This window comes from Acomys minous (assembly GCF_964271855.1).
Source record: "Acomys minous genome assembly, chromosome: 11".
Classification (NCBI taxonomy): Eukaryota; Metazoa; Chordata; class Mammalia; order Rodentia; family Muridae; genus Acomys; species Acomys minous.
In genome coordinates, this window is record NC_140492.1 from 78,478,145 (window position 1) to 78,501,196 (window position 23,052).

General features: G+C 39.9%; 1 long non-coding RNA gene across 3 annotated transcripts in view; it reads right to left on the reverse strand.

Annotated features, from left to right (window-relative positions):
- The window catches only part of LOC311609177, a 140,826-nt gene that overhangs the window by 53,372 nt on the left and 64,402 nt on the right, over positions 1 to 23,052 (reverse strand). The window contains exons 2-4 of one of the 3 annotated variants that reach the window (XR_014783306.1): positions 19,143 to 19,368; positions 13,604 to 13,754; positions 4,675 to 5,410 (exon numbers count right to left, since the gene is read on the reverse strand). This is a non-coding gene — a long non-coding RNA (uncharacterized lncRNA). Of the gene's footprint in view, positions 1 to 4,674; positions 5,411 to 13,603; positions 13,755 to 17,590; positions 17,872 to 19,142; positions 19,369 to 23,052 lie in introns of those variants that run through there. The other 2 variants (XR_014783305.1, XR_014783307.1) reach the window with 2 other exon arrangements.

The following is a 23,052-nucleotide window of genomic DNA, read 5'->3' on the forward strand; positions in this document are numbered from 1 at the left end:
AAGATTCATTAATGGACTCCTCTAAAATGTTTAATTTCATCTTTCCTTTTCTACTCAGACCTGATCAAGATGTCTTGGGAAGGGAACCCCCAAAAAGAGCGAGCACTCTCCTAAAGGGCAGTATTTGGAAACAAGCATTTGTTGATACAATCATATTAGCAACTGGTGGAGTGTCAGACACACTGGCCCCATCCAGAGCAGTCCTAACCTTCTCCAACCCCAGGCTGCCACTTGCACCTTGTTTCATTTTAATACTTTCTTTTAGGAACACATACACACACACACACACAGAGAGAGAGAGAGAGAGAGAGAGAGAGAGAGAGAGAGAGAGAGAGAGAGAGAGAGGGAGCACTAAAGAGCCGCATATCTGAATTGATACTAACTCCACCAAAGACACAGTTTTGTCTTTTGTCTGTCCCTCCTATTTGTCACATAGTGAGTGTCACAAATTATAGAGAGACTTCTTGAGTCACACACACACATACACACGTTACAAAGTCAGGAGGAGAAAGAGTGGCCCGCTTTGATAAAACAAATTTCTCAATTTCCTTAAAAGACCTCCCATCTCCCAGTCTGACTCTTGGTTCTGGGAGCACTCTGCACTGTTCCTTCCCCATTAGCACACTCAGCCTCCCTTGAACTCTACCCGGCACTGCCGTTAGACCTGCAGCTGCAGCAAGGAAATGATGGAGGAAGAGATGCCTTCAGCCTCCGTAGGACCAAAGCACTCGTGGCTTTCTAAAGCTCTGTCAGCACCTGGTCAGCATGTAGCTCTCCGACCCACACCCAGTGTCTTTCTCTCCACAGACATACGAGATGAAAGCTGAATTTCCTAGATACCTCATCACATACCTGTGCGCACCAGCCCACACTTTATCTATTTTTATCTCCCCCTCAACAGCTTCTCTTTCACTCCAGAGGAAGTGACCTTCTTCTTCTGGTTTCTGGCTAATTCCTCCACCTGTGGTGCAAATCCCACTCCCTCCCACACCACATAACTTCAGTTTCTCTCCTTCCTTCTCCTCGCCTTTACTCCCTGTTTTACCCGATGCCCTCTCTCCCAACCTCCTCCTGTCCCCCACCCCCCTCGTCTCTCTTAGACACACACACACACACACACACACACACACACACACACACACACACACACTTAGTTACTTCCCCACACATTCACTAAAACCAACAAATGAAACTACACTATCCTTGTCTGTCCTCCTTTTGACAGCCAAGTTTCCAGAATGACAGCCAATACTTTAACAGGTCAATTCTTACCTCCCCTTGGTTGCTCCACAACTTGAAATCTGTCTGACCAGTGAAAACCATTAGCTAAATCTAATGCTTCTTTTTTTTTTTTTCATCACAATGACAGTTAACCTTTTTTGTTGTTGTTGAGTTTTTGTTTCGTTTTGCTTTGGTTTGGTTTTTTGTTTTTTGTTTTGTTTTGTTTTTGGTTTTGTTTTTTGGGTTTTTTGTTGTTGTTTTTGTTTTGTTTTGGTTTGGTTTGGTTTGGTTTTGAGACAGGGTTTCTCTTATGTAGCCTTGGCTGTCCTGGGCTCCCTTTGTAGCCTGGTGGCCTTTAACTGACAGAGAACTGCCTGCCTCTGCCTCCTTGAGTGCTGAGATTACAGCTGGAAATTAGCCTTTCAATGGTAGCTGATAACATAAAACATTCATTTCCTCTTAAGAAGTTTTCCTCTGGTCTTTGACCTCCTACTTTTGTGTTTAACATGGAGGATATTTTTAACGCTATTTCTGGTCTGACCCTTCTTTCCTGTTGCCTCTCTCTTCGTTTTGCTCCTGGCTCTAACTTTGGTCCTCTTCCCATTTCCCTGAGCACACTTTCTTAGGAAGTTCTGTCTGTAGTGCTTGGAGTGAATTTGAACTATAAACTCATAGATTCATCTCTGGGTTACCTCCCATGATAAGTCCCGCTTGGATTTATAACTCTTCGTTTTCAAAACACACACATCAATAATCTTGGCCTGCCTTGTTTCTTCTTATGTAAAAACTTTACTTGCTCATGGACACAAAAAGGATTCTTAGCTAGTACAGTCGCTCCGCTCACCCTGCCCTGCTTATCCATCTAGTCAGTCTCCAAGGACTGTCCAATCCACTACCTAAATAGTGTTGTCATTTCTTCTCTCCTCTGCCTTCTCATAGTCTCTGCCTCAATTCAGGCTCCTTATTTCTTTCTTTTTTAAATATATTTTATTAATTTATTCATATTACATCTCAATTGTTACCCCATCCCTTGTATCCTCCCATTCCTCCTTCCCTCCCATTTTCCCTTTACTCCTCTCCCCTATGACTGTGACTGAGGGGGACTTCCTCCCCCTGTATATGCTCATAGGGTATCAAGTCTCTTCTTGATAGACTGCTATCCTTCCTCTGAGTGCCACCAGGTCTCTCCATCCAGGGGACGTGGTCAAATATGGGGCACCAGAGTTCATGTGAAAGTCAGTCCCCACTCTCCACTTGAAATCTGAGGATAACAGGCTCTTTAATTAACAAAATAATAAACATATTTACTCAGAGTAGCGGATGCTGGGAAAGTAACACAAAATTTCTCACAACAGTGAGTAATGTTAAGAGTACTATAACCTATGTTTTTTCACAGAAGAAAACTGATATTCAAAGAGGAATAATAGCTGTCTGAGGTTGCACAGTCCAGGGTGGTAGAACCAAGCCCGGCCAAATTTACATTTCCTTGGCTCCAAGGTCATGTCCTTTCTGCCAAATCAGCAGTTTTCTATTGCAGTAGCTTCCAAATTGGTCTCCCTGCATAACTATTGCCACTTCTGAATCTAATCCAATCTCCAAGGCAGACAAAAGCAGCTTTAATCTTTCAAAATGTTTTTTTTCTAGTGAAAGTATAGCACGTATAGAAAAAGCGCACACAATAAAAGCACACACTTGCCTCGTGCTCTGTACTCCTTCTAAATGTTTTTAGAGTATTAACCAAATTACTCTTCACAAGTTCATCTTTAAATAAATCCTGAATTATTCGACAGGAAATAAAGAAGTTTCTGCTAATGTTCTGAATGTGGCCAAAGCAAGACAACCATGGGTCTACAGATGGCTGGCCGGCACTCGTGAGATTCTGGCTCCAAACATAAATCTCATCATATTTGACATAAAATTAATCAATTAATCAATTCTTCCTTTCTATCCTTCAGAAAACTTTTCCACTCACTGAAGAACGGCCCTGGCTCTTCTAAGCAAGAAAGCTCCTGACTGAGAGCTCACCCATGTAGGGACTGATCTGGGAGCCCCAAAATGCCCCATGCCTTGGTCTGTGCCTTTGGCGCTACCTTAGCACTTCTTTTTTTTTTTTTCTTTTTTTTTCTTCAAGATTCCCCTCCAGAGAGCAAGATAAGAGGCAACATCAACTACCTCAAGGTTCAAGGCCACAGCCCTGGGATTTCTTCAACAGTCTAGAAGTGCGTTGAACCTGGCTTACATCACTGGATAACCCCAATCTGCACTCCTGTGGCAAAGGAGGTGGGATTTCATAACTCTGATGAGTAAAAATTGTTGAATGCCTTAGGCCAGTCTCGCCGCCTCTGGAATCGAGGTTCGAGCTGTATGAACTGAGTAAGGGTAGAAGTAAATTAATGGAATGTATTCCATTATAGCTAGCCCTCCCTCAATGAACATATCTCTTACAAACTGTGACTGTTCCTGCCTTCAAATCTTTTCTGGCCCTATGACTTTTTTTTTTTAATAGACCTTATTTTAGAACAGGTTTAAGTTTATGCAACATGATAAGATTTCCTTCTAGCTCCTCACCCAATTTCTCCCATAATTAATATCCTCTATTTCTTATAACTAGCTAATGCACGTTAAAAATGAATATTGACAAACGTCCACAGAAATATTTTTTCATTACTATTTGTCAATAGCCTTTTGCGTCCCAGGATTCTATCCACAGGCTCTTCTTGGCTGTGACCTCAAACTTTTCTTGTTTTTATGATTTTGGCAGTCTTACAGAACACTAGTCAAATATTATGTAGGATTTTCCTCTATTCGAATTTGCCTGCAGCCAGGCATGGCAGGTGCACACCTTTAATCCCAGCACTCGGGAGGCAGAGGCACATGGATCTCTGTGAGTTCGAGGGCAGCCTGGGACAGCCAGGGCTACACAGAGAAATCCTGTCTTGAGAAACAAGTAAACAAACAAACACCAGGAATTTGGCTGGTCTGTGGCCACGCCCCTCTGAACCTGCCCAGTCTCCTCTGACCCTGGAAGCTAAGAGGGGTTGGGCCTGGTTAGTACTTCTATGGGAGAATTCGTCTGAAGTTTTTTTCCATTACTATGCTGGCACTACAGACTTACATCCCATCACACCATGTCAACACCATGTCCTATCCTTAACCACACAGCTCAAGTATTTTTTTTTCTTTCCATTCCTACTGTGTTTTTCAGAAGGAAGGAACTGACTATAAACGGCTCATACTTAAGGAATGGACATTTATTTTCTCCTCCTTGAGAATGGAGAATATACATAAATAATTAGAACTCTTCCTCAGGGAACATTTATTCTGATGCGCTTACTTGCTTACCCAATAATGTGTTTATATTGCTATATATATTGCTATATATATATAATTCACAGGTTCTAATGTTATACTTCAAGTGAAAATTTGAAACTATGTTTGTTGGCATTCCTCAAGTTGTTTGAATAACAGAATGAGCCCAAAGTTGGTAGCACACAACCACTCCCACTGTTAGGAATCCCATGAGAACAGCCGTAACACATATGCAGAGGACCTAGCTCAGTCCCAGGCAGGCTCGCTGATTGCCTATGCAGTCTCTGTGTTGCCTTAAGGCGGTATTCTAATCAGGGCCATTGCTTCATACTGCTAGGCTTTCTAAAGATATTAATTTCAACTTAAACTAAATAATATTTGCCCTCAGTACCCTCTGCCTGCCTAATGATTAATTATAAGAAAGCAAACATCTGAACAGAGTTTTTATGCAGTACTTCTTGTGAATTCAGAAACCTGAAACATTTCCAAGAACTGTGGTAGAAAATGCGTTTCTCCCTCTGAGTTTATCTGAACCTCTGCTGTCACCTTGATGGAGGTCTAATGACACAGCTGTCTATTCAACCAGAGGGAAGACATCACTTTTTCCCCCCTCACATACTGTACACGTCTTGGTGTAAATAAGATGATGGTGACTGGGGAGAGAGGACATGATATGCACTTCCAGAAGAGACAGCAGTAGGTGTCGAGAGTAGATTAAGTGGTATAAGGCCCAGCAGGTAAAGACACCTGCCACAAGCCTGATGACCTGAGTTCAGTCTCTGGAACGCAAATAGTAGAAGACAGACCCAAATTCAGCAAGTGTTCCTCAGGTCTCCGCATGCACACCACAGTATGCGTGTACCCACATACAGGCACAAATCTATAAAATAAACAAATGTAATACAATATTTTTTAAAAGATTAGATTTAAGAAGACAATATCATATATATTTTAATAGAAAGCATATTACTCTTTTTTTTTTTTAATTTCCTGATATCTCTTTTTATTCAAATTTCCTGCCTCTAACTAGTCACCACCTGAGTTTGATCCCTTGGACCCACATGTTGGAAGAAAAGAACTTATCCCCAAAGGCTGTCCTTGGACTTTGTACTTATATACCATGATATGTAAGCACACACATACACACACACACAATAATCATCTTAATATAAAAATGTGCATTGATAGTCATTTCACCTTTTTTTTAAAAAGACTATTATACACAGTGTTTTTATCCTGCTTTTTGGATTTTTTTTTTCACTTAAAGAAATACACTTTAAGATAATTTTTTCTACCTTTATTTCCTACACTTCATGGCCAGAAGTGGTAGATGTCTGTGCTCCAGGTAAGGGAGCTTTGCCTAGGTCAGAGTGGGTGGGGAAAGAGGTTACTCCTAGTTCAAAGTATCCCTGCAGGCACCAGAAAGCTTTCTGCTTTCCTGAGGTAAGTGTACTAGGTGTTAGTACATTTACTAAATTTAGTGCCTTTACTAAATTCCCATGATTGCCCAATATTTAGGGCCTTTGTGTTAAATCCTGATCCTAAGCTCCTGCCTTGAAGTCTCTGATATAGATTCAGATCAGTCCTTTAGGGATTAGAGAACTTGGGAAATATTGTTCTAAGATTTCTCAATACTTTATTCATATATTGTTAAAAATAGTTCTTTTAGTGTCATATTCCCTCCAAAAATATCATTGGGACCATACCCATCATCAAAGTTTCCAGAATCACCTCAATATATTTGGCTAGATGAGGCACTAGCTACCTCTTACTTCAACAAGGAATTTCTTACCATTCAAAGGACCATTTTTTCTGAATGAAAATCTTATCCATAGATCATGATCATCAAAGGCTATGAACACAGAGCCCTTCATCCCTGCAATGCCTGTGTCAGTCATGATTTGAATCTCAACTTTCCCACAATGCTCAATAATCACACAGCTGATGTTCTTCTGCGCCTGCTCTAACACTAACAAAGATCTTTTCAACAGATGAGCGAGAACCTGGTTTTTGAGAACCTTCCCTTGCTACAGAACTCTTTGACTTCATAACTTTCCCATCCATCTGAGTGGCCTTGCATTCTTCTTTGCATCAACATCCTCCACGGTGGCTAAACTGAAAAACCCAAAGCCCCGGAGGATGTGGTGTTGGCATGTTAAAGTAGATAAGAGCTGCTCATTGTTTGAGAATGGCTTCTCAAACTCTTACCCTTGAAGAGCTTCCACAGATTTGAGGCTCTTTAGATGGCTCTGATTTTAGTCCTGGTGGCAGCCAGTGAGACAAGAAATCTCATGGACGCTTCCTCAGGCCTTGTACACAGCAGAAAGGAGTAAGCTCACATCTCTGGAGTCTCTAAGCCTTTTTGTGCCTAAAACCACCTGACTTCTTTCTTCCTGTTTCTGGATTGTTTTTGGGTTTTGTTGTTGCTGCTGTTGTTTTTCTCTTACATAACTGCTCAATATTGAATTAAAGAAGCCTTTTGGAGACAGTCTTCCCAAAATTTTTCATGGTGGTAACTATATATTAATATTTGTTCAGCACATTAAGAAAAGATTACCCTTAGCCAGAGGCACTACTGAAAAGATTAGATGGTTAGATAAAAGTTAGTTGTTCCTGGCACAGATTTTGGAAATTCTAGGGTTGGAAAAATGGCTCAGTGGTTAGAACCTCTTGCTGTTTTTCCAAGGGACCTGAGTTTGATTCCCAGCACCACACAGTGCCTCACAACCCTTTGTAACACCGTTTCCTGGATATCTGATGCTGTTTTCTGTTATGTGAGGACATTTGATAAGTGCACAAGGACAATACCCAGACACATAAATAATATGAAAAAAGTGTTTTGAAAATTTTGCTTTCAAGTATATTGGAAGAAAAGAGAAAGGGAAATACTATATGATTAGCTTTTATTTGCCTGGCATTATAGCTAGAACAACATTTTTTTTTTTACCTTGTATCACACTTTACTCACCTCAGACAGATACATACTAATTCCTACTTAAATAAAACACTAAACAGACAGAGTCATATATAGGTTAAATCTATTTAATTGATTTGGCTTCAAAGTCTAACATTATCTTTTAACATAGCCTCAAATAATAGCCAATATTTACCTAGACTAAAATATATTCAAGAAGTTAAATGATAACAACACTTTATATATATTTCAACCCTTGGTGAATACTCCAAACACATCTGTGGTAGCCAGAATCTGATGGGCTCCTATGACTGCCTATTCTCCCTGATGCACACTGTATCAGAGTGGTCTATAAAACCAATACTAGACAGCATAAGTCAATGATATGCACCCTGGCAGTCTGGAATACTCATTCTACAAAAAGTCAGAGGGTTGAACACCAGAGAAACAGGGCTATAGAAAGACTCAAAGCTGACAAAGGATATGAAATAAAGCCATAGTGGAAGCATTTCTCTGGGCCTTTGTCCACCCTTCAGGTGACTACAATCCAGCAAGTATCCCAACCGCAGGCTCGTGAAGCATCCCAAGTCACCGAAATGTCCCCAAACAACCTTCTTCAGTTAGTCCCAAATCCCAGACCAATGCGATGAGATATGCCATTGTTACAATAGTGTCATTATAAAGTTAAAATAGGCTTCTCTCATCGAAATGAGACCTTTGAGTAAGGGAAAGTTGAAGGACTTTGTTTATTACACTTTTTTAAACATTGTCAACTTTTATATATTTTCTTAAAGACTGATATCCTTCAAAATCCAGGGGAAATAGCAGAATAAGTTAGCTCAACAATCAAATAGGGAAATCTCTCTCTCTCTCTCTCTCTCTCTCTCTCTCTCTCTCTCTCTCTCTCCTCCTTCTCTCCCCCCTCTTTCCCTCCCTCCCTCCCTGTCTCATTTGATGTTGAACCAAGAATCTACCAAGTGAGCAGAAGAAGTGGTTTTGAAAGCAGAGCTCAAGGCTGTTGCCAGGCACTGGGTGCAGCCTCTGATGACAAACTACTGCAGGCTGCTTGTCTGTTGTTCTACCAAACACACAACAAGAACCATCTGTTAATTACGACCAGAACCAGACAGAGAAAATAGATGGAGTTTCAGTTTCTCTAAGGTAGATTTTTCTTTTCCCTCCCCCTCTCTCTTATTCCTACCTCTTCCTCCCTCCCTCCTTCCCTCCCTCCCTCCCTCCCTCCATCCCTCCTGTTCATCCTTTTTCATGCTCTGAGCAACAAAGTCAGTAATTAGGCCTGAAACAAGTTCCTTTGAATCTGATCTTTTGAACAATTATATAAAAATACATCCAAAAAGAAATAATCAAATACTTATATGGCAAATAGATCATAACTTCATGGTTAACAGTATTATATGAGAATATCAGATGTTATCATGGCATACTCATTTACACTCTACATCAAGCACTTTATAATAACTTTTACCTATGACCCATTAGAACAGTACACCATAATAAATAGACGGATAATTTCTAAGTGAGAAAACAGAAGCCATCACACGTATAAATGGATTTTGCAAGCACTGCGATTCAACCTGGTTAATATTCAGATTTTTGCTATGGCAAATCTTGGTTGGAAACGCGGGATGAAGAATAACGTTTAAAAATAAACTTTCTGCCCTCATCATGCCTAAGCGTCTGAAATTGTTATGCTCTTATCTGCAGTCCTACATCTTTGCAAGGACTGCCAGTGATGTTGCTTTCTGTGCCTGTAGCCTGACTCTAGGTTGTCCACAATCTTCTGTCTATCATCCAGTACTCTGTATTATAAATCTCATATGATCAAGAGAAACAGTTCCCCTAGCTCTCACCCTAACATTTATAAGGTGTGGACAAGACCACAGCTATTCCAACAAGGCCACACCTCATAAAAGTACCATTCATTCCCTATGTGGCCAATTCCATTCAGCTACTACCGTATCCTTCTCATCAGCGAAATATATACATTTTATCCTAGTAACCCCTGAAGTCTTAACTCATCCTAGTAATCTGGCACCAACTCAAAGATCCGAAGTCTTATCTAAAGCCAAGATGAGTAGGACCCAAGGCATGGTTTATCCTGATGCAAATTTTATCCATTTAGAACCCTGTGAGGTAAAAAAAAAAAAAAAAAAAAAAAAAAGTTACTAACTTCCAAAACCACAATAGTCCAGGTAGAATTAAAATTCAACAGGGAAAACAGCACCAAGATGTCTCCACGAGGCTTGAACTCCAACTGTTACTGTGAGAACACTGGAGCCCAAAAACTGAAGTCCGCAGGCCCAGCAGGGACAGAATGCACCTTAGGCCTTCAGAGGCCTCATTGGAAACCTTGGTTCAAAGTTCTGCCCTGGTATGTCATAGGAAGGGCTGCATGGAAACCTCAGAAACACGCTCAGTCTTGTCCCCATCGTCTCAACCGTTAGGATCCAGATCCTTCCACCGAGGTGGCTTCCTTAGCGAAAACGTCTTTTGGCCACTTCCTTAACTCTCTCCCAAGTTACCATTTTCATCCCTGATACGAACTGTTGGAATTCTTAGGCGGCTGACAGCTCAGGGGTACAGTTTATGCCAACAGAGAAGACAGTCAGGAATTTCGTCATGCCCATTCACGGGAAATCACAATCATTAATTTGAGTCAGCGTGCATTTTCACTAGTGCATTCTGAGACTCTCAAAAAGGTGTGTGTCTCCATTCCGCAACCCCTCTCAAGCCAAGCCCCTGGTGACGCTCTTTTCGTCTTTGCTGTTTCAAGACAGTCTTCAAGATATTTCTATCGCTCGTAACAGGTATGTCAGAGGTGTTTCCTATCTGCTAGTTTTTATTTTATTTCTTTAAATGTTTTCTTCCTTAATATTATTATTAAAAAGACGAAAATAATTTATTTTATGTTCTTTGATAAGTCAGGTTAATTTCTTTTTTTTTTCAATTGTTTTCTAAAGATTTTATTTTATTTTTTTGGTGTATACATTTATATTATTACAAGTAAATTAAAAAATTACATACAGTAAGAAGAACTACAAAACAATCAGGGATTATATACATGTTACATTTATGGTGCTTTGGATAATTGCATTTGGCAACCTTGTAGAAAACATCTTTCCTATCTTGGTGATTCAATATCTGTCATCGGTGTCTCTCATCTCTGTCAACTTAAAACATCTATCTAGACATAAAAACATCTTAATTCCTAAACAACTAAGGTTAATTGTAAGACTAAACTATCTGGCTTTCAAACCCATCAGAGACTTGAGAAGGAATGAAACTTAATTACTTGAGTGAACCAGAAATACAGGTTAGGAGCTTCCAAAATGAGGGGGGAAAAATGACAGAGACAATTTGCTGCCTGAACAGTCACCCAAAACTCTCTATAACATTGGAGCATCATCTTCAGCCTTCTGGCCCAATATATCTGACAGACATATTTGTGAGGCAGGAACTATTGAGGACTTGCTGACCCCGTCTTGGCAGAGTATTTTATATAAAATTGTTTCTTTTTATTCTAATTATTTGATGAGTAATTAACGAATAAAATAAACACAATTATAAAGATTCTATTTGGATGAGCTATAAATTAAAAGATTTGTGAGATAATATTCTTGTCAGCTTGTATTATTACTGATCAATAATTAAATCTTCATTAATAAGAATTCGTGTTGGCATTGTGGTGCACACTCCTAACCCCAGCACACAGTGAGAACTTATCTCACAAAAAACAAACAACTCTGAAATATTTTATTGTTCTGTGAAAACCAATACTTAGCAGAAGTCTATTTAACTTCATTGTTTCCACGTTACTATTAATTTAAATATCTAGAATTTTTCTATTTCATTTTTTTACTCTCAGATATTGTTTCATTTTCTGAACTCTTCACTTTTAAATTCAGTTTGTCTATAAAAACTCATTTTTCTTTACTGGCCCTCAGTCTCAATAATCTAAGTGATTAATAGGGCACAGCCGTAGTAGAGAGTGAGGATGGCTCAGTGAATAAGAGTGCTTTTGCTACAAGCATCTGAGCCTGAGTTCAAGTCCACAAAAGGTATGTAAAAAGCCAGGCATTGTGGACCAGGCTTGGAGTCTCAGAATTGTGTGGGGAGCTGCAGAGCCATATGGAGCTCAGGGGCTCACTGGCCAACCAGCAGCTTCCACTTTAGCAAGAGGCCTTGGTCTCTCGGCAGTAAGGCACAGAGTGAGATAAGTCATCTGAAGTCTTCATTAGCTTCTGAGGAGAGGCACAGGCACCCCACAGTCACGTGCATGCTTGTGCCCCCCACACATACATTCATACGGATGTGCACAAAATAAATACAAAAATTTAAATCAATGCATTTTCAATGAGGAAAACAAAAACTTTTCATGTATTAAGTATTTTCCTTTTAAAGTAGTTATAGTTGTTACATTAATATGAGAAATTTAAACTATAGTGAGTAACAAATTAGCAAGCAAAATTAAATAATGCTGAGTATTTTAGGTCTTGAAAGTATGACAATATATTAAAGTTTTCAAAAGAAAATAAAGCTAATTGCACTTCTATCATTCAGTGTCCATCTAGTGTTACACTCTGAGAATGATGTCTACAAATTCCGATCATAAAACAGCCTTCAGCCACTATGTGCAACCACTGCAAATACTGAGCACATCTGGGGTAATTACAGAACTGTGAATTGGCTTATATAAAAAGAGACAAAAAGATAGATGCAAAGCATCAACGGAAAGTAGAATTTCATTATGCAAACCACTATCCCTTGCATTCAAGAAGGAATAGCAGATTAATTTGTTTTTTCTTTTTTTTAAACCTAAGTGCCCTTTCAGTTCAAATCCCCTTGGATTATGATCCATCTCTCATGTGGTAAATAAAACAACCCACAACACTCTATGACATTGGGTGCTTTTTATTTCAAGGAGGCAGGTTGGAAAACACAGAAAGACTGTCCCTGACACCTGATGAGTGTTTCCAGACAGTCTCTGGTTCTAAATTATTTTTCTTAAGTGTTCAGTAACTTGTGATGGGTATATCTCCAGGAGTACCTCTGTACCTCAGAGCCTGTCTCCCAGACCTAAAGCTGGCACTTGTTGGTTCCAACCTACATTTCCCGCTTTTTTGTTTTTGTTGGGTTTGGTCTGTGTTGCTATTGTTGTTTTGCAGCAGTGTCTCAATCTGTTGCCCAAATTGGCCCACAGGATGGCCTTGAAATCAGAGCAATCCTCCTGCCTCAGCCTCCCAAGTGCTAGGGCTGCAAACCTCCCTCCCTCTCCTTTTAGTGCCCGCCTCATAAGAAAAAAAATCCCCTCTCACCAGAGCCCAGTTGAAGGCTCCATTGATTAAATTGACTCTGACAGCCACCTCCTAAATCACTGAAAGTTGAAGCTGAAAACAAACCTCAGATGTTTGCATTTTCTAAATCTCAGTGTGTTAGGAGAGCAGAGGGGCCTCTAGTGAGGGCAGACAGTCAGGCCCTCACACACACTGTTTCTGAGGCCTGACATACTACGCATTCCTCTCCTCAGCAACTTGGCTGTTATTTATATTTCATCAGAAGTAACTTCCTCTGAAAAGCATTCCGTCTTCTGATGCCACATCTGCAGGTGCCCTCGGCTTTCAGGGGCTTAGCTTACACTTCGTTTTTGTAGCTGTACGGAAGTAGCATGTGTTCAATAGTATGAATTTTCCTTTCTCAAGTTAGCAGCATGAAGTCCAGCACTTTTCTTGTCAGTCACAGCATCACAAGGGTTAATTACTGACACTTCACTATGCACTATGATGCAAGCTATGTTAGGTGTGATAAATGCATTACTGACTTAGGATATTTTCAACTTACAGTGTCTTTATTTTTATTACCCTATCACTAAATTGAGGAGAATCTACAGGTCAGATTTTTCACATATACATCTCTATGAAATTTTGATCTACTTAATGAGTAACGGCCGTGGCTTACTTCTATGTCACAATTAGTTTCTTTTATCTCCTTCCATGGAGAGGACTTACCATCAGGACTATATCTGTGTGCGTTGGAGTTAGACACTGACTGCATCACAGCACATTTAAAGGAATACAGGATTTGATTAGTCAATGGGGTTTTCTATACAGTGAATTTCAGGAAAAAGCTTTTAACACTTACCTTCCAAGCAACAAAATCTAGAGGTGTAGTCTAAGCAGGAGTTAGATCATAAGGGCAGAATCGCATGACTAAGACTGTTGTCTCCATACTGAGAGACAGGATCCTGTTTCCTCATTGTCTCCTGCACCCCACTTCCTTCCAAGTAAGAAGCCTAAGAAGAGAAGAGAACTCAGATCATGTCAACACTCTTGACTGCAGACTTCCATCTTCCAAAACTGTGAGAAATGCACATTTGTTGCTCAGGCTGCTTACTGTAAGTGGCTGCAGTATAGGAGCCCACGCTGACCGAGATAGACACAATATTATGTGTTTGTTTTCCTCCTCGCCTTTAGACCTTGATCTGGTTCTAGGAAATGTTTTTTCTAGACCTCTAAATAAATCCCCTTTTATCTGCTTGTTTGGTTAGATATTCAGTGTGTGGTACATAGTGGGAATGTGTTTGTGAGTGGGTGTGTGTATGTGTTGGTAAGGGAAGCGGGGTAAGTGTAGGGGCCTGTGACACCGCAACTGTGTAGAGATCAGAGAACACCACTTTGTGGAGTGCTTTCATTCTCCCTTTACGTGTGTTATAGGGGTCACTCTCAGGTCTCTAAGTCTTATAAAATAAGCTTCCTTACCTGCTGAACTATTTCACTAGCCCTATCCCTTTATGTTTTTTTCTGCCATAAAGTCTGAAAACTGCTTGACCTCTCGACACAATTTCATGTCTTCTGTTTACATCCGTGCTCCAGAGAATTCTTCTTAAAAGTGTGGAAAATGTGAAATTTAACGTTATTTGATGATACGCACATGTAGTATAGTAGTCTTAGGAATATTTTTATTGGGTTAGCAAAATGTTAAATGTGTGCAAGGAATATGGCCAACCTAAGCAATAGGTGTATTTTCTTCAAATCAAGCATTTTGAACACTGATGTGAAAGCTAGGAAGACAGTCACAGTTTATAAGTGTTTGAGGATCTTTTTTTTCCCTCAGCATGCAGTTTTACCCTGACAAGGAAACATAAACAGATACTTCTGGAAGGTTTCTTAAACCTTTTTCTGCAGGACTTAAGCCACATTACCATGAATCAATCATGTGTTTATTATAGAATAGCTTTCTATTCTGGTTCTGCTGAGAACTTGAAAACCTAGAAGAACCAACAAATGCTGGTGAAGTGTCTTCCACATCCTCCCACTACTCGTAGCTTCAGTTCAGAGCCTGATTTTTCAGCAGGACATTTGGTCACTACTTCTAGGAAGAAAACTTCCTTTGTACATTAAAAGTGGAGTGGGGGTCGGGGGGTGTGGGGGGGGGGTGACAGCAAAACTGGATGTTGACATTACAGCCTGCAAGGCGGTTGAATCAGCAGTGGAAGTTTTTTCAGGACATTTCAGTGTCCCACTTGACTCATCTGTTTTAAGTAAGGGCAATATTCATTTTAAAAGCAAGAAGTCAAGCTCAAGATGACCAAACTGGGCACCTTGTTCTCCCTATGTGGCTGGCGGAATGGATGGGATAAGGAACTTTGTCTTAAAGTACTTGAAGTTTTTTTTCCCCCAAGGCATCCCCAGATGCCTTACTTACCCTGCCCCACACATCAAAAAAAAAAAAATTGCAACCATAGGTACAATATTATTTAGCAGTCAAAATAAAGCTAGGTTTTGTGTCACACCAACAGCCTTTAGGAGGCAATCCAAGCCTTTCTAAGAGGAACTATGGATGTTCTTCCTCTTTCTTTCTCCCCTCCACGTGAACATAGGAGAAAATGGCTATCAGGGCACCCAGGACACAAGGGTATAATGTACCTTGATTTTGGCCGTGCCAAACTCTAAGATTGTGGAAAAACAAACGGTTGCTATTTGAGCCACCTAGACTTTGGAAATGTGTTACAGTAGCTTAACAGAACATGACACACACACACACACAAAAAAAAAAAAAACCCAAATTTATTAAAAATCTCAGTTGTGGGAAATGTGAAATTGTATGAGAGTAATAAACTCAAGGCCTAGCACTGATTCATTGACTGTGCCAGAAATCGTCCTAAGTGAGACCCGGGAGCAGATGGATCTGTTAATGAATAAATTAGCAAAACTATGACCTAGTGTATGACATTTAAACATGCCAGAAGGTCTGACTTCCATCTGGAAGCAGTACAAATATTCTGGCATAAGAAGTGTACCGTCAAGTTCTGAGAAAATGAGCACGGACAAGGAAAAATAGACATTTTTGCCTTTTCTTGGGAAAACAAGGCCAATTTGTTTTGAAGTCTTTGCCTCAACAAAATAGCATTCACGTGACAGTATTAGTAGAAAGGCTAATTTATCTGTTTTTTATCAAGTGATAGAACAGAAGCAGAAGTTCTAAGATGGTCTGTCATCTTGCTCCTAGCCATAAAAAACATAACTTTGTCAGGACTGTGTGCTTTAAACATAGACTAAAATACAGAGGCTTCTCCTGGACGTTTTCTTTGGAAGCACACAAAGTACTTCCTTTTATGCTTGGGTGGGGCCAAGAAAGATGTCCTGCAAAAGCTTTTATGGACTCCAAACAGCTCTATCACACGGTTTCCAAGGTGGCCTCAACTAGATTATGACCAAGTATTGAAATTGTTCTGTGACTTTCAAGAGTGAAAATGGTTTAACTTTGCTTTTTAAAAAAATCTGTGTTGTGTCCCCCACCCCCACCCCCGCCAGATTTGGTTTGGAATTGTTATTTTAACCACAAGTAAAATTTTAAAAAACTTAATTTGCTAGGTGCTAGCTCTGGTTCAATATAAGTATATCACAAACCTTTAAAATAAAATAATATTCATTTTGCTAGTATATTAGAGGAGCGACATAGGAGCTGCTAAGTTTTCTTTTCTTTCTGGTTATAACAGTCCCTTGTGGCAAATAGTGTCAGTCTTCTACAATGTTTTCAAGTAGTGTCAATTTGGGATTGTTGCTTTAGTAAATAGTTTTCTTCCACTGGTTCTATTAACTCTATGGCACTTGTTAGCATTTTATTCATTAGCTACAAGTCCTCTGGGGGAAAAAAAAAAAGAAGGTCTTTGCTTATTTATAACTGTTTCAGTGTTACATTTTGCACCGGAAGTCGCTATATATTTTATTGCACATAATGAGTGTGATAGGAGAACTTTTTATTGGCAAAGTTTTCTGTGGGACAAGGTAACTCCTCATACTGCTGAAGGTAAGGCCAGAAACGAAGCTTCTCCTAATCCTGTTGTGTAATTATCATCATCATCATCATCATCATCATCGTCATCATCGTCATTACCTCTTTTATTTAACTAGGTTGTCACAGAAGACATTGTACCTTAACCTTGGCTCATAGCATTGCTATGTCCTTACATCTTCCATGACCTAAACTTTTGAAGTTTTCGTGTCTTTTAAAGAACAAGCAATTTTATCTTTATCGAAACCTAATCTTTTTGCAGCTGTTCATGTTCTGTGTCACAGAATCCCAGAAAAGGGAAACACATTTCAGAAGTTCTGGTGTCTAAAAAGGAGATGCAAAACACCCCCACTACACACACCAGGGCACCAAGACTTCCCCCGGGACTGGTAGTATTAATTTGTGACTGAGGATTATCGGTTTGAGCCAAGGTTTTAAAAAAAAAAAAATTTGCCTGGAACAGTTTCCATATGTGACATCTCAGAGCAAAAGTCCAGGTGGGCTTGTTTTGAGTGGAGCCAAACTCAGGACCTCCTTCCCACTCAAACCCACGGCCTTCACCCTGACCTCACAGAAGCCAATCACTAACAGCTTCCGCAAAACCCTCTCAGCATTGACTTCTTACAAGCAATTTTCCGGGAAGTTGTCAAAACTTCTTTTGTCCAGCCTGCGTGAAGCACAGGTCCTACCCAGCACCGCCACTGCACGCGGACTAAACAAGCTGGGAGAAGGACAAATGACACTTGGTCCCGCCCCTTTCCCCAGCTGCACATACGCGGGCTGGGCTACAACTGAAAAATCCACAGAGTTTCTTCCCCCGTCAGGATCGCCGTTGGGAGACACATGACGGTTAGTCAATTCCAGTTAGTCAAGCAATAATTCACCTTTATTATCCACATTATTCACCTTTGTGTAGGTGCTGCCAAGAGGGTACTTGTAGCTATAGTTAACATCGTCAAAAGCTGTTGACCGTAAGGAGGTCAGAATGCCCATGGTAATGTTGCTTGCTCGAGCAGTTGGTTACCGGCGGTAAGTGAAGCCGTTTCTGCTTGGGTGTCATCTGCTTGGCCACCCTGCCTGCCTGCCTTGCACATGGCCAATGGCGCGAGTTGGTTCTTTAAAATAAAACACCACCAACATACAGGTAAATAATAGTGATAAAATACACATTCCCCTTGCCTGACTCTTTAAAGAATCCTAACATGTACAGGGCTTTGTTCAATATCTGCTCCTTCCTCACTGCACTGCGTATTAATTAAAAGAAAGTGGCACGAATAGAGAGGTCTGCTAATACTGGTGAGCTATGATTCCAAGAACTGCATTTAATGCTTGGGAGGATTCCCAAAGAAAACAGGAACATAGCTTTCTACCATGTTTGCACAGACATGGGAGAGCAGGGCACTGGGTGTTTTTACTGTTCATTTTTGTCTTATTTTAAAAGCTTAGTTGTATTCCCACCACCGGGAAGATCTCGAAATTCGCCCTCTGTGTTTAGGTAAATGTTTAAGGCAAAAGTTACCTCGATATGACATAGGGAAATCACATCTGTGTACACTCTAGGAGAATCAAAAGGAACTTAATACAAAGTTTCTGCATTGTCTGTGTTTGCTATAGCAGTATTCATAATAACCAATTAATAGGACCAGCCTAGGTGTCCAATAAAAGGTGGATAAAGAAAATGTGATTTGTAAGTATATATATAATTAAATTCTACTCCATCATGAAGCAGTAGTGTGGGGGTAAACAAAAAAACAGTAAGAGTAAATATAATCAAAGTATATGAAAGATCCACAATGACATTCCTTACTTGTACAGTTAACATATGCTAATAAGAAAAGGGCTTTTTCTTGGTGCAGAAACCTGTGTCTCTAACAATACGGCTGCAATAGCACATAATGTCTAACATGAGGCAGAATTCCCTGTCCTTGTAGTCTTGTCAGTGGGATGAGTAAGGCAGGCAGCACACTGATGGCTAGGGCTGCAGTGATGGTGATCCACTGTTCCCTCTCCCCTGGGGGGGACTGTGGCTCAGCGCCTCTTGACTAACATGCATGAAGATCCTGGATTCAATCCCTTGTGGCAGCAAAGAGCAAGCAAACAAAATTTTCCCCATAAAGGGGGCAGGGTAGAGACTTACAGTCTATCACTTGGAATTCCAGATCTCATCTCCCACTGTTCCCTTAGCTCCGCAAGCTCTGAATGTGTACAGTGTCCAGGTGGCGGGAGGTTAACGGAAGGTGTGATTCCACGTTTGTGAAGTTGTCACCCATGCTGGGGTAAGGCTCTTTAGCGATACAGTTGCTTTTCAGTCTCTGATATATACCTATGAGTAACCTCTCACCCATGTTATTATAGATTACCATAATAAACTCATTGGTTCACCAACCTGGGCTTGAGCGGAAACATTTCTTTCGACTATTGATACCTTTATCAATAGACATGAATAAACATGAAGCAAGATAGAAACAGGGACAGAGTCACAGCCATGGGCCTTATGAAGGAGCAGCTCCAGTGACCTGGGGAAACCTCCCCTTGAAAAACATGTGTCTAGAACTTCCTGGTAGTTCACTCTTCAGCATCTTCCCAGTAGGTAATATGTGGTCAGGAGCATCCTGGTAGAAAGAGAGAGAAACAAGATCATCTTAGACTAGAGCTGGATACAAGTCTGGTGAGGGCCAACCTGTTCTTAAAGCAGCCTGCCAGGGGAAAGGTTTTGTATGTCTTACATGTGAAACATAAGATGAGTTCATATATGTACTTGTGATTATGGCACGTATCACCATCACATGCATGATATTGCAAAGTTATAACAGCCACTCTGCCAATCATGTTAACTGTTTACACATGCTTCATTTTTTTCACATCATCAAGAGCCTGGAACCTGACACACTACAGAAACCCCAAGTAACAGATACTGCTTTGCTTTTCCCCAGAAAAAGTCATGAAAAAGATATATGTTTTTGACGTCTATTTACTTCATTCCAATAATGCTTAAGTGTAGATGTAGTTAATGTAATTACATTTAATTAGATTGTTCATGTTAATTGCAATGAGTAACTCTAGTGAGATAAGGAGGTTATTTCCCAGGAAATTCTGTATAAACTTCAAAACTGAACTGTGAAAATGGAAAGTTCTCATTAACAGACATATCATAAATATCAGCTTGAGACAAATAATGCCACTTTTATGTACGAAGCTGTGACAAGGTTTTAGAACTCCAAATACCTAAAAGGATGTATATACTTCAGATCTTTTTTTGTAAAAAATGTTCTACACTAGCTACTTTTCAGTCATTAAATATTTAGGATCTTGAGAATGCATACCGTTATAAACTCTACCCATGCCAGTAATTTATAATGATTTTTAGTTAGATATTTTTTCCAACACTGTATTGGATTGTGTGACTTCTAGATTTGTTTTTATTTATCTATTTATTTGTTTGTTTATTATTTATTTATTCACTCTACACCCTGATTGCAGCCCCCCTCCTCCCAGTCTTCCCTCTACCTTGCATACCCCTTCTGCAATATGTATATATATGCTATGTACATGTAGGGGGCCTATGACCAGTCTGTGCATACTCTTTGGTCACTGGTTCAGTCTCTGTGAGCCCCCATCACCTCAGACTAGTTGACTCTGTAAGTCTTCTTGTGGTATCTTTGACCCCTCTGGCTCCCTCAATCATTCTCCCAACTCTTCCATAGGACTCCCTGAGCTCTGTCTAATGTTTGGCTGTGGGAGGTGGGGAGCATCTATAGGACTTGCCATAGACCTGGGATATGGGAGGGCCCAGGAAGACTATGGGGGTCACCCTAGCTGAGAATCCTGCAGCAGGGGATACGGAGCCTGAATTGGCCACCTCCTGTAGCTAGGCAGGACTTTCAGTGGAGGGATAAGGACACCACCGCACCCACAAAACCTTCAACCCAAAATTTGTTCTGCCTACAAGATGTGCGGGGGCAAGATGGAGCAACGATTAAGGGAATGACTTTTAGATTTGTAATAGATTATGAAACTAAGCTTAGAAAAATGCACTCTGTCAAAGGAGAAATAAAGCTTTCCTTTGATAAGAATTTAAACTTCTAACCTTAGACACATTTAAAGTGGTTAAACTAAATGTCTGCCTTTGAAAATCAACTGTAGTAAATATTCTAAATGTAGTCTAATCTTAGAGCCATTTCAATTTTTGAGATGCTAAAAATCTACCGATTGTGTTTATTGGTATTTATTCTGATAGTTTCTCAGAGCCCTGGTCTAATTTTTTAAAAAAGAATCCAAATGTGTTGATCAGTATTAATCTTGTAATTGAGGTCCCCAAAGTTATGGCAACTTTAATATAATAGGGTAATTAAATCCAGCAAACATAGGTAAAGATTCTGGCTCAATCATTTTCCATCTCTCACTCTGCTGAGTTAGTCACTCTCAACATTTCTGTCTCCATATGCAAATGTGACATTGTCACTACCAACCCCGAACTTATTATGATTAGGAGTTGTCTATACAAATTGACTTGCGGTAGAAATCTGGAAAAGTTTGAAGAAAGCTTTGGGTGTTAAAAGGAGTTAACGGGTGACTCTGGTGAATGTTTATAGAAATGTCCACATTAAAACTTTGCTATAAGGTTTCCAGTGGAAATAAGGACTCTATTATGAATTAGACCAGAAACTAGTTATGCAATATTATGATAGAAAATTGTCTACAGTTTTTTTTTTTAATGTCCTAAGACTTAGAAGAAAGCTGAGCTTTAAAGTTATGGATTCGTTTGGCATGACAAAGCATACAAGTGGTTGTACGGCTATTGCTGCCTGGTGTTACACAAGTTGATAGTAAAAATCGGTAGAAGAAAACAGAGCAGGCATAGAGTGGGAGACTTAAAATTATGAGTATTCTATTTTATGAAAAGTCATCTCTATACAATCCTAATTAAAATTACAATGCTATTTTTAAGAGAAATTGAAAAATCTTAAATTATGTATGGATGAATAAAAGACACAGAATAGGCAAAGGAAGCCTGAGAGAATCATTGTATGGTTATTACCCTGCCTAATTTGATGTTAAACCTGAAAGAGTTATAGTAACAAAAACATGATCCCGGCTCCAACGTAGACATCCAGCTCAAGAAAGAGGAAAACCTGTATATTGACCCAAATAGCTCCATCCATCTCATTTTTGTCAAAGATGCCAAAACTACAAATTGGAGAAAAGGCACCTTCAGCAATTGGTGCTCAGAAAACTGTATTTCCACATGTAGAAGAAACTATGTATCTCTCACATGACACTATGCTGGTCATAGTGGCACACGCCTTTAATCCCTGCACTTGGGAGGCAGAGGCAGGGGAATCGCTGTGAGTTGGAGGCCAGCCTGGTCTACAAAGCAAGTCCAGGACAGCCAAGGCTACACAGAGAAACCTTGTCTCAAAAAACAAAACAAAACAAAATCAATTCCAAGTGAATCAAAGACGTTAATGTAACACTGGGAACTCTTTGGAGGAAAACTGTGTCAAGATGTAGGCACCAAAGCCTTCTCAACAACACTCTAGCTGGCTGATAAGACCAGCTGTAGTGGGTGTAAATACGTTTTTGTTTTGATCCCAAGTTTGCTGAATTGCTGGTTTGCTGTTTAACGGGCCTGCTGGAATCCTGCCAACTGTGCCAGTGGAATTGCTCCAAGGAACTGCGTCTAAAAAGATCTACTTCTCCTGTTCTCATTAACCTCTTTTCTCTCCTATCTAGGGTAGGTGAGTTGGAAGGGAGGTATATGCATTAAAGAACCCCAGATAAAGCAGGTTTGAAAAAGTTCAAAGCCTACAACCAACTAGAGTCTTTCTGACATTTGTAAAGACAGTTTACAAATGCAAGCTTGTGAAACCAAAATACTTTTGTACAGAAAAAGAAAGCAGTTAATTAAGATACAGTCTACAAAATAGAAGAAAATCTTTGCAGGCTAAACATTTAACAAAGGATAAATATTTAGACTATATAAAGTCCTCAAGGCTGAGTGGCGGTGACATGCACCTTTATTCCCACCACTCCGAAGGCAGAGGCAGGCAGACCTATAAGTTTGAGGCCAGCCTAGTCTACAGAGTTAATTCCAGGACAGCCAGGGATATACAGAGAAATCCTGTCTCAAAAGTTAATTAATTAAAACAAGTAAAGAGATCAAAACGAAATTAAAGATAAAACAACCCAATCAATAAATGGGTTACTGAAATGAAGTGTTCAAATATGAAATAAAGTTAGCCAATAAACGTGAAAAACATTCACCTTCACTAGCCATGAGAGAAATGAAAATCAAA